We start from the raw sequence: 12,167 nt of genomic DNA, 5'->3' as shown, positions 1-12,167 counted from the left end.
TTTGCCTTCCCCCCCCTTGTTTGAAGACAGCCTACATGTCAAAATTCTCTGCCTTAAAAGGTAACATATATGCTTATCAAAATTTACACTCCAAACCCCTTTCTGGCTACCAGAGTAATAATCAGGGTAAGTTATAATATAGTTCAACTAAGAGAGCTTTGGAAAGATATTCTAAGAGAGAAAAGAGACTATAACAAGCCTGAGCTGTAGGGCATAGTCAACAAACTCTATCAGCAGTCAGGAAACTTTGTAAGAGTTGATGCAAAATAGCAAGGGATCATCACACAAAATTGAATAAGAGCTTGTCAAATTTGGATGCTTTCTCATGATACTATAGATAAAATCCCATTAATGATACAGGGGAAATTACTAATATCCTAGCATGGCAAAAGAAAGACTAGATAAGCAATGGTACTCACTGAATCTGGAATATAAATCATGACTAGCACAAAAGGCAGGGTAAAAGGAATAAAGAGACTCAGTTAAATAGGATATTGGTTATATATTATGTACAACTTAAAATTCACTACTCAACTCTATTCCACAAGATCCAAGTATGTTTAATTTTCACAACCAATGATAAATGTCTTGATGAGAAACTGACACTGTATAGGTCAGTTCAGACAGAAAAAAAAATTACAGAAGTGAGCTTCTTGATAAAAATGAAAACAGAAATAAGAGAAGGAAGGCTGTCAAAAATTAAGGTAAGTGAAACAAGTATAATTAGTAAACATGTCAGAATAAAATCCAAATAGGTTACTGACTTCCAACGTTAAATGTTTTAAGAGATGGTGTCTTTATTGAGAAATACAGGAGTAAGGCAGATGACTTAATCTATGTAAATCAATCTGTATAATGAAGATAAAGATACATGACCAAAAGACTGAAGATATTTTTTTAAAAAAAGCCAAAACACATCATAATGCCTTATCCTCATTCTTACCTGGGTCTAGTTTTCGGGCCCATAACCATTTGTCTAAAGGTGTATATAAATTTTTTAAGAAAAGATACTTTAAAACCCTAGTGTGTATTAATATAAATAGAAATTATTAACCTAGTCTTCTATCAAAGAGATTTGCCCATAAAAAAACCTGAGATAATAAAATACAAAATTATTTGGGAGATTATTGGGCACAGTGTCCTAGAAGGCGCTGCTATAATATGCTTGAGGCAGCATCGCCATTACAAAGATGGTAGAATGTGGAGGATGCCCCATGTCTAACTTATGATGAGATCTAACAATTCCATAGAGCTTTTACCAGCTGGACGTTATTTCTTCAATTTCTAAATATAATTGAAGTAGATTTATTTGTTAGTAAGCCATATCGAAATTCCTTTGACTTTACATTATAATAAACATTACAGCAGGGTTTGTGAAACTATCTATGCATATAAATTAATAATTTTAAAAAATATACTAGAGAAAATAGACCAATAGAATAACCTTAAACCTTTAGATAAGACTCCAGGTTGGAGGTGATACCTCACAAGGATGTGATACCTCACAAGGATGAGGAATTATTCTTTAGAGCGTGATTGTTGTTATGTGCCATCAAGTCACTCGTGACTCATAGCAATCTATGTACAAGAGCCCGAAACCCTGCTCAATCCATTGCCAATATTATTGTCTCTGACACACCTATCCCCATTACCCCAATGACTGAATCAATCCAACTCATAAAGGGTCTTCCTCTCCTGCACTGTCCCTCCACCCTCCCAAGCATGACATCCTTCTCCAAGGACTGATCTTGCTTTGCAACACGTCTAAAGTATGTCAGATGAGCTTTAGAATGCTTGCCTCCAAGAAGAAGCCCAGCTTCACCCTCTCCAGGACAAACTTGTTTGTTCTCCACTCTGAATCAATGACACTTACAGAGCCCTATGTTCATAATAGGTAAAGTATATGGACCAAATAAATGGTCTACTTTGGTATCACTTCTGCTAGGTGGTAATCAAAAGTTTGATGGTTCAGATCCCTAAGATGTCTCTACCCAAGAAGATGAGACATTGCTTCCATAAAACTTCACACTATTGGAAATCCTTGTCAGGGACCTCTCCACCATACTGAAAAGCAAAGATATCTAGAGATTAAGGTGTGCCTACTTCAGGCCATGGTCTTCAAAATTATTTGCTATGCATCAGAGCTGGACAGTGACAAAGGATGACAGAAGAAGAATTGATGCCTTCAAATTGTGGTGCTGGAGAAGAGTCTTAAACATATCATGGACCGCCAAGAAAGCAAATAGATCTCTCTTGGAGAGGATGAGACCAAGTTGCTCCTTGGAGGCTAGGATTTTGAAGCTCTGTCTACATACTTTGAGAATGTGGCTAGGAGGGACTATCCTTGAGAAGAACATCATGCGTGGAAGTGTAGAGAGACAACGTAGGAGAGGAAGACCCCAGATGAAGTGGATTGATAGTGATTGGGGCAATGTGGGTTGGTGTGTTGGAGTCAGTGAGACTGGCTCAGGACAGGACAGGCTTTAGAGCTCCTGTACATAGGATTTCTATGTGTTATAGGGGACTCAACAGCACATAATCACTGAGATAACATGGCCAGTTTCACTTGCCCTAGAGGGTCACTATGAAGTGACCTATTGCACTTCATTACATGAAGTGGCTATTTAGTGTCTATTTCATGTAACAGGGAAGTCAAGCAGGCATTTGGTATTCGGGTAATAAATAGATACCACAGTGGTATCTCTTAGTACCCTGATCCCTGATCAAATTTTGATTGTGGCACTGGCAAAGAAAGTTAGGGTGACCAAGCCCATCTAGGCAAACAGGTTCTAGGGAAGAGTGAAGAGAATCTAAGCTCAAAGAGGGTGGGGAAATATTAGTTAGAACACTGAGAGCAGCTATAACAGTTCTTATTGTTATTGATTATGTCCAGTGGATTTTCAGAGACAGTTAATTGCACAGAAGAAGTTGTCAATCCTTTTCCTATAGAACAAGTAGTGAATTTGAACTGAATACCTTTGGATTGTCAGTGCAACTCTTTATCTTAAAAACTATAGTTTATTCTACTAATTATCATTTCATGGTTCAGTGATATGCAGCTGTGCTACCAACCCAAATGCATGTGGTTTGGATCCACCAGCTACTCCACAGGAGAAGAATGGGCAATCTCCATTTATAACTTGTTCTGAAAGGGTCAGCTATGCATTGGTTCTGACTAGATGGTACATAACAACAATCATCATCGTCTAAAAAAGAGACCAGTTGGAATCCCTGAGAAATTGTTCTCAAAAGAAGTGTTTTGAATAAGAACTCAGCTCTATTGTAGTTCAAATTTTCCCTTTCCTATCAATTATCAGTCCCTTAGGTAAACTATTTAAAGGTAAAATTTAACATATACTGTTTTATATACAACAGAGCGACATCATGCTTGGAAAGGTACAGGGTCAGTAAAACATTAAGACTGTCAATGAGATGGACTTGTGCAGTGACTAACACGTTGGTCTCAAGCGTGACAGTTTATGAGATGGTGCTGGATGGGCAAGGCTCATACTTGTTCAGAAAGCTGCTATGAGTCATAGTCAATGCGACATCACCTACAACAACTACAGGTAAAGATTAAGGTGCATGTGATTCAAGTCATGGTGTTTTAACTTCCTTTCTGTTCATGTCAAAGATGGACAATGAAGAAGGATGATAGAATTGATGCCTTTAAATTGTGCTGTTGGAAAGAGTATGCAATATTCCATGGACTCCTAAAAAATCAAACAAGCCTTTCTTGAAAGGAGTGTATCCAGAATGCATTTTAAAGGCAAAGACGGTGAAATTGTCTCTCTCATACTTTGGGCATGTTGTCAAGGGTCCAAGTCCTTGGAAAAATCAATCATGCTGGGGAAAAGTGTCATATCAGGAAAAAAGAGAGGAAAGCTCCAACAAGATGGATTGACACAGCTACTGTGTATACTCTGACTCCATAACTGCCTATCAGAGAGCTTATCAGAGATTATGTGTGGATGGCAAGGGAGAAGGTAAGATTCAGAAAAGCTGTTCAGAGTCACTAGGAAATAGAGTTGACTCGATGGCACCTAACAAAGAGAGATCTAAAGTAACATTCCGTACCAGTCAAAATGTAACACAGCTGACATTTTTATACCAACTGCTTGATACTTGTATCTTTTACCTGATTCTTCAATAGGAGAAAAATCTTCTGTCTTTGACATTTTCATCCTCTCCTGCCCTCGAGCCAATTGGAAAGCAGAATGTCCTTTCCAATCAAGAGGTAGATAGGTTATCTGGACCCAAGACTTGTTGGAAAGAGATGAATCCCTCCTTGCTCGGATGGCAATAGTGCTGCTCTCTTTTCTCCCTTTTGTTGGTTTGGCAGAGAGTTTACTGTGCAAGACTGCATACATTTATTGAAAGGAAAACAGTATCTAGCTGATATCAGCAATATTGCTATGTAAATTCTCTTAGATAAATTCCAGTTTAACAATACGGTTTCCCTCGCCAGAAAACTCTCTTAGTTACACAGTCCATTGGATATTCTATCTTCCACCCACATTTTCCTCACAAATATATGCAATGTTGCACTCAGAATTCTTCTTCTGGGGCATTTTTAATGATGCAAGCAGCATATCTTTCCATAAGATGATGTTGGATATGGGCCTAGCCAGAATGTGATTGTGAAGGACATACGTACTTCCTCCTATAAATGTTCCTAAAAGAAAGCAAAAATTCAGCTTCTGTGACATAATTATACATATTTTCATGTCCAATCATGTATATCCATGCTTCTTGTACTGAATATTATTAACTTTATGACATTTGGACAAATTGTTTAACATTTAATTGTCATTGTTTCCTCTTACATGAAGGTGATGATAACAACCTCAGAGAATTGTTGGGATTTAAATGAATAAGCATGTTCATATTGCTTGAAATGTGTCCATTGCACTGTGGTGACTTAATTATTACCTCAAAAATCATCCATAAATTCAAGTACTCATGTCTGTCTTCACTGCCAGCATCCTTATACGTCACTATTCCTTGCATGCCTCCCCCAACTCTATTCCTTGTAAAGTAATGAAATGTCATCCTAATTTATTCCTGGGAGCTCTGGTAGACTAGTGATAAGAAGCTGCACTGCAGTCCATAAGGCACATGGTTGGAGTCCACCAGCTTCTCTATAGAAAGATGAGCGAGCGATCTCTTTGCAAGTGATTAATAGCTTTTGGAAACCCACTGGAGGGTCAGCTATGGGTTGGTTCCAATTCGACAGCACACGGCAACAATAATACATACTTAGAATACACTCTTTCCGTGTTTATTGTCCATATATTTCCTAATGTGGACTTTTCAAAACACATTTTCTAGTATAGCATAACTGTACAACTTATTCTCAGAATAAAGTATAAATCTTCAAGGTTGACAAAAAAATACCATCTGAGATCATACCTGTGTCTTTCTTTCCATTCTATTTTTATAAAGTCCTTCCTTGTTCTTCTTACTCTGGGTTCTATTTATATTAACTTTCTCTCAGTTCCCCCCAAAAAGTCAAGCTCTTTGTATCTATAGGTTTTTACAGGGAGTGATCCTGCGAGGTAAATGCTCTCTCCCTTCTCATGAGTTATCACTTGATCACAATACAAATCACAGTTAAAATGTCATACCATCATGGAAACTGCCTCCAAGACTTCAAACCAGGTCAGATTCTGAATTTGGCATTTTATCCTTGAATTTGAAGATTCTCTTTAGCATTTGTTTAAGACCATTATTATTAATTTATTTTAATAACTATTGAAATATTTATTTCTCCATTACTACTAAGCTAAAAGCTCTATACGGGCAAGAATAATTATGTTCACATCTCCTTGTAGATTTTTCTAAAATAAAAATCTTCTAACCTTTGTTGAATAAATAGATGGTTGAATGTTTGAATGATGGGGCAAAACTCATTTCCCTAAAAAAATCATGAACAAATTGAATAAAATTTGTTAACACATCACTGTTAACTATTTAATTCATTGTCAAGTTTATATTAGACCATACAATGTCTTCTGTCTTATCTTAATTTTTTTAATACAATCTAATCATTTCACTTAATTAGCATTTTTTTAGTGCTGAACTTTTAACAGGCACTGTTTTGAGTACTGAATATCCCAAAGTCTGCCAAAAGAACAAAGAAATAACATCTTCAAGGAAAGAGAATTTGAGTGCTACTCAGGGCAAGCATGGTGGAAATTTTTGTCACAAACTGGACATGGTGTTATGAGGGACCAGTCCTTGGAAAAAGACATCATGTTGGAAGAGGTGGAGAGTCAGAGAAAGAAAAGACTCTCAACAACATGATTGACACAGTGTCCGTATAGAGTTTGCTAGAAGTAGTAATCTATGTGGTGACATTAGCAGCAAAAACAATTAAGAATGCTATGAAAATATCAATGATATCAATGTAGAAGATAAATATATTTTTATGTATATTTCATGGAAATAACAGAAAACAAAATACTTGGGGAAAAGAGGAAGTCCAAAAAAGCGTTACGTTCTTAACAATGATTAAAATAGGGTGACAGGTAAAAGTTACACTGAATAGTAATTTTCAATTGAGCAGACAAGTAAGAACAATTTTTAGAGCAAGTCATTTTCAACTTAATTGTAAAGAGCACCATGAAATGTGATAAGCAAAATTCTAAGTTGGCCTCCAATTATCCCAGTTTTGGTATTCACATATTTTGTAATTACCCTTCCCTTGAGTGAGAACTACATTGAGTCATTTGTTTCTCATCAATATAATATGGCTAAAGTAATAGATGTCACTTTTGTAATTGACTTACAAAAGACTTTAATACTAGTTTGCTAGAAAACATTTTTCGTTGCCTCCCAGCTTGTATGTTTTAATGAAGCAAATGGCCATGTTGGTGAGACACATGAAGAAAGAAATTGATGGCTTTCTGTAACCAATATTTTACCAGAAATTGAGGCCAAGAAACAACTTATCAGAAACTGAATTTTGCTAACAAGTATGGTGAGATTGGAAACTAGGTACTATTCCGTTCCTCTGGTGTCATGATGGAGGGTGGACTTAATTAGACACATATTAATTATCCTTTCCTACAAGATATGCTTGAACCTTCTGAAAGATCCAACCAAGCTTTACCAATATCCCTGTTGCACAGGAAATTAGATATACTAAATATGAGTTATTTTAAGTTGCTACATTTGGGTGTATAATGTTACGTTCTAGTAGATTACTAATACACAGAAATAGTTATTAAATTTACAAAAGAAAGATACTTAGAGAGACAATACAACTACTAAAAGAAAAAGCAGAGTTGTGATGAAACATCCATGTTATGAGAATTGCACAACAATGTAAATATTGTATTTAAAAATAAAATGTTGTTGTTGTTGTTATGTGCCTCCGAGTCATTTGCGACTCATAGCGACCCTATGTACAACAGCCCTAAACCCTGCTCTATCCTGTGCCAATCGCATTGCCTCTGACACACCCATCCCGAGTCCCCAGTCACTGGGTCAATCCACCTCATAGACGGTCTTCCCTTCCTGCGCTGTCCCTCTACTCTACCCAGCATGATGTCCCTCTCCAAAGACCTGTCTCTCCTTGCAACATGTCCAAAGTATGTCAGATGAAGCCCCAGAATCCTTGCCTCCAAGGAGCAGCCTGGTTTAACCCTCTCTAGGATGATTCTGTTTGTTTTCTTGACAGTCCATGGTACATTCAATACTCTTCTCCAGCACCACAGCTCAAAGGCATCAATTCTCCTTCTGTCCTCCCTAGTCATTGTCCAGCTCTCTGATGCATAACAAGTGATTGCTAAATAAATAACTTAAAAACATGTTTATAATGTTTACATGTTGGAAGGAAGGACTAGTCCTTGGAGAGGGACATCATGCTTGGAAAGGTGGAGGGACAGCACAAGAGAGGAAGACTTTGGATGAGATGAATTGACTCAGTGACAGGGGTAAAAGGAGAAAGTTTGTCAGAGACAATGAGTTTGGCTCAAGATAGGGCAGGTTTCAGAGCTGTTGAACATAGGGTCGCTGCTACAAGTCTCAAGCAATGCAACAGCAATGTAGCAACAACAACAAGCCAAGGTAATGAATTTGGGTATTACTTAAATGTAAAAAAGAAACGTTTTAGAGGATTTTACCTTGAAGCAGGAATAACCTTTTTTAAGTAGTCCAAAACAAAGTTATTCTTGGATAGAAGATTTTAGTGTATATGGAAAAGTATCAATATGTGTTTTAGAGTAGAATTTACTATATTTTATTGAGTCGTTATATAGTTTATTGTAATCAAGAGTCCTAGAGAATGTTGGTAGCATCATCTGTAGGGAATTACACTGTTTACTCTAAAAGCTGCACTTCTCTGGTGGTTCAAACCCTCCAGTGGCTCTGAAGAACCAAAATAGGCAATCTCCTGTGCAATTTTCAGCCTCTAACAGCTCTCTAGAGGGTTATCTTTGAGTAAGCTCTGCCTCAACAGCAGTGACTTTGACTTTGACTTTGGAGACAAAGACAACATACAGAGATAAGTAGGACAGCTCTGCGTAGTTTTTGCAATGAACAATTCTAGCAGAAAACTTACCATCTTTTTATGAATGGATGCATACATTTTTAACAAAGACATCCTCCTCCCCAATTCATTTTCATAAGCAAACAATAAATTAACAAAGCATATTTATGAAAATACCTTGAAGTTAGGGTTTGACTGGGGAGAGACACATAAAGCATGCATCAATTTTTTAAATATATGGGAAATAGGTTTACAATCTGAAATGCTATTTTATTGTGTAATTGCCTGTTTGTTTACATACTCGAAAAACATGAACATACTACCAATGAGTCTGAACTGACTCATAGCAGACCCTATGTTCAACAGCTCTGAACCCTGCACACTCTTGAGCCAACCTCATTGTCTCTGACAAACTTACCCCCATTACCCTGGACACTGAGTTAAGTGCCTTTGAGTAACTACGGCTTATAGCAATGGTGTGAAAAATGGATCTGAATCTAGCAGATTTTGTCATTGTTATGTACAAGCAAGGCAAGTATGATTCACAAGGACCCTATGATCAATAGATCTGAGCCCTTCCAATTTTGTGCCATCCCCATCATCTCTGATACCCTTGAACCCACTGCTGCAGTCACTGTGTCAAGTCACCTCATTGTGGGTTTTTCTCTCTTTTGCTGTTCTTTCACCTTTCTAAGTATGATGTCCCTTTCCAATGAATAGCCTCTCCTAACGATATGTTCAAAATACATGAGGCAAAGTTTTGTCATTTTGGCCAAAAATGAGCATTCTGGATACACTTTCTTCAAGATATAACTGTTTGTTCTTTTGGCAGTTCGTGAGATACAGGATATTCAGCACTGTTTTCTATCTCCATCTCTATCTCCTGATACCCTGATTGTAGTTACTAAGGGTATTTACTGTAGTCCAATAATTGTTGACAATGTCTGTCTTTTCTCCATTTATTATGATGTTACTTATTGTTTAAGTGTTGAGAATTTTTTTTGTTTTCTTCATGTTGAGATGTAACTTATATTAAAGGCTGTAGTCTGATACCCTATAGCAAGTGCTTCTTCCTCAGTTTCAACAAGCAAGGTTGTGTCATCTGCATATCCCACATTGTTGATTCTTCTTCTTCTGACCTCATACCACATTCTTCTTCATTAAGTCAAACTTCTCCAATAATTGCTCTGTTGGTCTTGTGGTGAGAATCTACACCACAATCTTGAAGGCATGTGGTTTGAATCCATCAGCTATCGCACAGGAGAAGAACGGGCAACTCCTCTCATGTGATTATTGTCTCTGAAAACTCACTGGAGGATCAGCTTTAGGTTAATTCCAACCTGATGGCACACAACAACAATGACACACAGATTGAGGCATGGAGAAAGGATGCAACCCTGGCACACACGTTTCTTAATTTTAAATGTTCTCTTGCTTTGTTTGGAAAACAGGTTCTTGGTCTAGGTATAGGTTGGCACGAGCAAAATTAATTGTTCTGGTATTCCCGTTCTTCTCAATGTCCATCATAATTTGTCATAATCTGTACAGTCAAATGCTTTTGTATAGTCAATAGCATGAACAGACATTCTTTCGGTATTCTCTGCTGTTAGTCAGGATCCATCTGAAATCAGCAGTGATATCCCTAGAGAGCCATGGCCTCTTCTAAACCTTAAACTGACAGTTTAAAATTCTGGCAGTTCTCTTTCAATGCCTTCTACTAGTCATTGTGTGATGATTTTCAGCAGTATTTTACTTGCAGGTGATTGTAATGATATTGGCTGGTAATTTCCACATTCTATTTGTATTCATAATATGTTCTGCTACAATCAGTAGGAAATTACAAGAAATACAGAGTCAAAGACATACCACATGTTTGGTTTGCTGCTGCTGCTGTTGTTATGTGCCGTCGAATTGCTTGTGACTCACAGTGACCCTATGTACAACAGCTCTAAACCCAGCTCTATCCTGTGCCAATTGCACTGCCTCCAACACACCCATCCCGATTTACCAGTCACTGAATCAATCCACCTCATAGAGGGTCTTCCTCTCCTGCGTCATCCCTCCATCCTCCCAAGCATGATGTTACTCTCCAAGGACCTGTCCCTCCTTTACAACGTGACCAAAGTATGTTAGATGGAGCCTCAGAATCCTTGCCTCCAAGGAGCAGCCTGGTTTAACCCTCTCTAGGATGAATCTGTTTGTTTTCTTGGCAGACTATGGTACACTCAATACTCTTCTCCAGCACCACAGCTCAAAGGCATCAATTCTCCTTCTATCATCTCTAGTAATTGTCCAGCTTTTGATGCATAGCAAGTAACTACAAAAACTGTGGCCTGGATCAGGCACACCTTAGTCTTCAGACTGACATCATTGCTCTTCAGTTCACTGGAGAGGTCTCTAGCAGCAGACTTTCCCCAGTGCAATTTTTATTTTGATTTTGTGGCTGCTGGCATCAAGAGTGTTGATTGTGGAGCCAAGTAAATTAAAGCTGCTAATAATTTTAATCTCTTCACCGTCTATCATAATGCTACCAGTGGGCCCAGACTGAGAATCTTTGTTTTCTGGATTTTGAGCTTCAACCCATATTGAAAGCTGCAGTTCTTGACCTTCTGCGGCAAGTGCTTCAGGCCTTCCTCAGTTTCAGCAAGCAAGGTGTGTCATCTGCAGAATTCTCTTGTTTATGTAACAATTACCAAAACTCTATTTTAAACATATTGTTTATTTCAACATAAAAACGTATTAAGTAGGACTTTTTTTTATCATTATACATGTCATTGTCAACAACAGAAAGTACCCTAAATCTGGGTTAGAAAGTTTAGATTTATAAGTTTAAGAAAGAAACCGGAAACAAGGAAAGTTATTTTGAGCAAAAATGGTTGGTTTGAAAAATGGTACTAGAGAAAAGAGTTTTCCTTGTGAGTAAATTCAAATTCTCTAAATAAAATATCATCATAAAATTACATATTTTTTAAGGTATCTTGATGTCAACTGGCGAGATGATTTTCTTTTCTTTGCCCCACAATTGATCTGGTACAATATACAAGGGTAATTATTCTGGTGGCTAAAAGCAGTGAGCACTTCGTATCCTAGGTAACACTGCAGGATATGAAAACTCATCTCCCAGTGACAAAACTAGTTGAGTCAAAGTCCAATTTATGCTTAACATTGAAAAAGTAAAGATGTAATCTCTATTTTACAAAAATAAAATCCCTTCTAGATCCATTGGTTTCTTGAAATGTCATTGATGGATTAGCTTTAGCAAAGTCATTGCTAAAGCTGACCGTTATGTTATATTTAGACAGTGAGGATTAAAGTGAGATCAAGTAGGTACAGCAGGAAAATCATCACAATTAAGCAGTGATGCTTACATTTATTTTAATTAACTCCTCTTTAGATTTTATCCTTGACAGTTTTCCAGATAAATTTCACGATTGAGCCTCTCATTCAAAAGCTGAGTACATCCATCTCTTTTTGATCCACTCTCTCTTCCTTGAGAAATTTAACTGACATTTTTTTATAATAGAAAATGTTGAACATGTTTCTTTTAATGACCCATTTCTGAGAATTAGAATAAGGCATGTTGTTGTTGTGTTTATGTGCCGTCGAGTCGCCTGCGACTCATAGCGACCCTATGTACAACAGCCCTAAACTCCGCTCTGTCCTGTGCCAATCA

The sequence above is a fragment of the Elephantulus edwardii genome, unplaced genomic scaffold (assembly GCF_000299155.1).
Source record: "Elephantulus edwardii isolate Elephantulus edwardi_28Jun2011 unplaced genomic scaffold, EleEdw1.0 scaffold00114, whole genome shotgun sequence".
In the NCBI taxonomy this organism is placed as follows: domain Eukaryota; kingdom Metazoa; phylum Chordata; class Mammalia; order Macroscelidea; family Macroscelididae; genus Elephantulus; species Elephantulus edwardii.
The sequence above is the reverse complement of the archived record's forward strand: the minus strand, read 5'-3'. Positions refer to the sequence as shown.